The sequence below is a fragment of the Saccopteryx bilineata genome, chromosome 2 (genome assembly GCF_036850765.1).
Source record: "Saccopteryx bilineata isolate mSacBil1 chromosome 2, mSacBil1_pri_phased_curated, whole genome shotgun sequence".
NCBI lineage: Eukaryota > Metazoa > Chordata > Mammalia > Chiroptera > Emballonuridae > Saccopteryx > Saccopteryx bilineata.
Genome location: NC_089491.1, coordinates 234,735,572 through 234,739,677, shown reverse-complemented (window position 1 = coordinate 234,739,677; position 4,106 = coordinate 234,735,572). Strand labels below are relative to the sequence as shown.

Sequence of the window (4,106 nt, the reverse complement as noted above, 5' to 3'; positions counted from 1 at the left end):
GTGTGAAAACCAACTAGGGACAGGATCACAGGCCTCTGACATCAGGTCCTATGTCTGAGCTTCCCTCACTTCTTCCTCTGCAACTCTGCAGAGCCCAGCAGGGTGAAGGAGATGACAGTTTAATCTTTAAGAGCCTGGCTGTCAACACTGGTCTTGCCCCCACACCTGTGGCTGGGAAGGGAGCCTAATGTCTTCTCTCCAGCAAAAGGGCAGGTCACCTTTCCTAGCTGCAAGGTGAGAGACCGAGGAATTCCCAGTGCAACTGCCTCAGGCCAGGTCATCCAGGTCTACTTTGGGGATTGGATCTCACCAGTAGCAGAAGTTGCTGAACTCTGAACATGGAAAGACAGAATTCTGTTCCTTATTGAAAAGTAGGAACATGTGCTCCTGGAGCTCTCTCAGTCTGTGATACAATGACTTATTTCCTTTGGTCCTTTCTTGTATCGGGTCCATTTGTGAACCTTCAGGTTTACAGTGAATATTCTGCAGTCTGGAACTCCACCGTGTGTGCAAACAGAGAAATCATTTGAATGGTTTCCAAAGGGAGCAAAGAAAGGCTGCTTGGATGAGGCAAACAGATTCTTGATATAATTCAGACACCCAATTTTGTATTTCTCTGGTTTATTTCCTATCACTTCCCTGTGGAAGGCAAGAACAAGTTGCTGGGTGACAGAGAATGCCAGGGCAAGATTGTGCCCTTGCCATGGACCCAGTGCAGGTAGCCACAAGTCATGTCAGCTAAGCTGATGTCACAAACAGATCAATACAGAATCGTGTACCCATTCTTGATGATGGTGGGGTAGGTAGAGCTTTGCAATAACCTGATGAGTCCAGTCTTTATCCCCCTGTGGAAGAATCTGTCCCAAAGCATCATGTGGGAGGTGGGCTGTGATCGTTTGGTTTGGGACTGAGCCTTTCCTACTCTCTCTCTTTTTTAAAAAAAAAATTTTTTTTTTTCTCTGAAGCTGAAAACGGGGAGAGACAGTCAGACAGACTCCCGCATGCGCCCGACCGGGATCCACCCGGCACGCCCACCAGGGGGCGATGCTCTGCCCCTCCGGGGCGTCTCTCTGTTGCGACCAGAGCCACTCTAGCGCCTGTGGCAGAGGCCAAGGAGCCATCCCCAGCGCCCGGGCCATCTTTCTTTTTTTTTTTTTTAAATATATATATATTTTTATTTTTTATTCATTTTAGAAAGGAGAGAGAGAGAGGAGAGAAAGAGAGCGAAGGGGGAGGAGCAGGAAGCATCAACTCCCATATGTGCCTTGACCAGGCAAGCCCAGGGTTTCGAACCGGCGACCTCAGCATTTCCAGGTCGACGCTTTATCCACTGCGCCACCACAGGTCAGGCCTCCCACTCTCTTCATACTAAGATTTCTTAATACTAAGATCTTTTAATACTAAGATCTTTTCAACACTAAACTTTTCTCCACACCCTTGACTGTTGCATGATGTAGGGTGGTGCACTCTTATGAGGAATCCAATTTATGCTTCAGATGAGTGGCTTTGTATCAGAGACTTCCCTATTTGTATATTGGCTTTAATTGTCTATGCTATATAATAAAGCAAAGACTGGGGGCTCGCTCTCTCTGATATTGCCATCAGCATTGAAGAGGCCTCCTGATCCCATCGTCTTTTCTTGGTGAGTCTATTTTCTTAATTCTGCACCATTCTCCCTCAGGACCCAGAATTACTAGCCGCACTGGTTCGCGACAGCATCAGATTTGGTTATTCCATCTATATCAGGCGATCCCAAACTACGGCCTGCGGGCCGCATGTGGCCCCCTAAGACCATTTATCCAGCCCCCCGCTGCACTTCCAGAAGGGGCACCTCTTTCATTAGTGGTCAGTGAGAGCAGCACTGTATGTGGCGGCCCTCCAACAGTCTGAGGACAGTGAACTGGCCCCCTGTGTAAAAAGTTTGGGGACCCCTGGTCTATATCATAAATGATGAACTTGTCATTCCAGTTCCACAAGTAAATGGTGCCTGCGCAGCAGCAGGTACCTTGACATGGGTTTGCAGTACCAAACACGACATCATTTGGGCCATCTTGGAGCTTCAGTTTTGCTATCTTGTCTGAGGAGAGGCAGAAAGACCTTATATGAGGTCATGCTGCTGTGGCTCAGGGGCTCCATGGAGACAGGGACCACTTTGATTGATTCTTTGAGATCCTGTGACTCCTCATCACTGAATGAGTCATCCTCTGCTGGCCTGCTACTGGCTTGCTCCTTTGTGCATGATGGCAGGTCACTGGTGGGTGGTTCCGCAGATTTCCCTTCTGTGGCCTCTGGCAGATATTTAGTCATGCTTTCTCTCTTACATCAAAACCACCAGTGACCAGATTTCTTTGGCATCTTCTCTTTGACCCAGGACTCCACTGTGGCCTTAGGCAAACTCTTCTGGAATACAAAGGACCATGGGAGTGGCCAAAGCCCAGTTATAGTAATGGTTATATATCTGTATTACAAGGTTAGGATTTTCTATGTAGGGTTTTCTGAAAATTTATGATAAATAATGACATGCTCTATGAATTTCTCTTTACAAATTTTTCTGTTCTCACTGAGGCCCCCACAAAGGGAGGTGATGATGTCGGACAAGTCCATGGCAGAATCAGAGAGGCACTGGTGCCACTATCAGCGGCCATGCTCCATGGACTGTGGGGACTGGGAGCCAGAGAGCGTGTCAGACTCGGGCTACTGCCAGGTGCCAGGGTCTGATTTACTTTTGGGCAAATAGAAAGTTGCAACTTACACTGGAAGGATAGCTCAGTTGGTTGGAGCATTGTCCCAAAGCACAGAGGTTGCTCGTTTGATCCCCAGTCAGAGCACATAGAGGAGCAGCTCAGTGTTCCTGTCTCTCTCTCTCTCTCCCTTCCTCTCTGTATGGCCAGGGGCCGCCATCATGGACATTCACATGCAGGTTCTCATTCAATTCGGGCAGATGGTAAAGAAATGGCGGAGTTGGAGGATGGTGGGCCGTTCTGTTTATTGGTGTCTCACCAAGACAGGCAAGCCACAAGAAAAGCCATGGGAAAAGCAGAAAACACCCTTTTTGCTCGATTTACAATCTAAACCACAGGTATCTTCCACGAAGGTCACTGTGTGAGGAGTCGGGTACATTGCATAAACAGAAACAGTACAAACTACAGCAACAGAATTAACAAATCAAAAGCTATGGGCAAAATGAGAGAGTCAGCAGCACCAAGAGAGGCAAATCTTTTCCCTCTGGCAGAATACAGGCCAGAGTTTTGTCTGCAGACAGCACAGTAGCTGGTACCAGAGGCCACCCTGAGCAGGCATACCAAATCTTATTGGCCAATACACCAGCATCTGCTGGTTCTATGTGTAGTAAAATAAGAGAACTCATTATTGGCCATAAAGAAATTACAGCTTTCCCAAATCTGCTACCATCTGTGTAACTGCATTGATGGGCTGGCCTACATAGGGGCCCAAGATAGCCACAAGTGACCCAAAACGGGCTAATGGGGCGCTAGCAAGGATAAAGTCCCTCATTTTTGCTGTAAACACTTCTTCATTTGGCCCACAGAACCCCGAGTTGAAAGCAGCACTTTTCATACCTAGTTTCAAAGAACCTTTACTAACTCAATGTAGCGCTGCCACCAACTCACTGCCCCCGGCAATTCTCCAGCATTCTGCCAGGCCATATGAATGGCGGCCATCACCCATTCTAATAGGCTATGGTCTCCTGGGTTGTCATGGCAATTCTGAAGACGCTGCTTCAAGGAGGAGTGTGTGGTAATGGTGGCCAATTTCTCCATCTCTGTTCCGCAGAGCATGATGCCAGTCACCCTTATGTCCCATAATTGTAGTAACTAAACTACCAGGGATTCAGTAGATTTCTGCCTAAATTGTACCCCCAATTCCATCAGCTCTGCCTGGGTATAGGACTGGACCACAGAGTGTTCCATTACCTGGATGAGAGGCTGTGGCTGCCCCTGAGGGGCTCTTTGCTTCTGGGTTTTTACTTTCTTGGCGACCACTGATTGGGCTCTGAGTGTGTGCATGGCAGCTTTAGCCTGAGCCTTCTCATCCTCAGAAGAGGAGTTGCAAGCACCTGCTCCCGCTGACTCAAAGCCAGTCCATCG

General features: G+C 48.1%; 1 pseudogene; it reads right to left on the bottom strand.

Annotated features, from left to right (window-relative positions):
* Nucleotides 1-267: 267 nt before the first annotated feature.
* Nucleotides 268-3,797, bottom strand: LOC136323774 (phosphatidate phosphatase LPIN2-like; annotated as a pseudogene).
* Nucleotides 3,798-4,106: the final 309 nt, after the last annotated feature.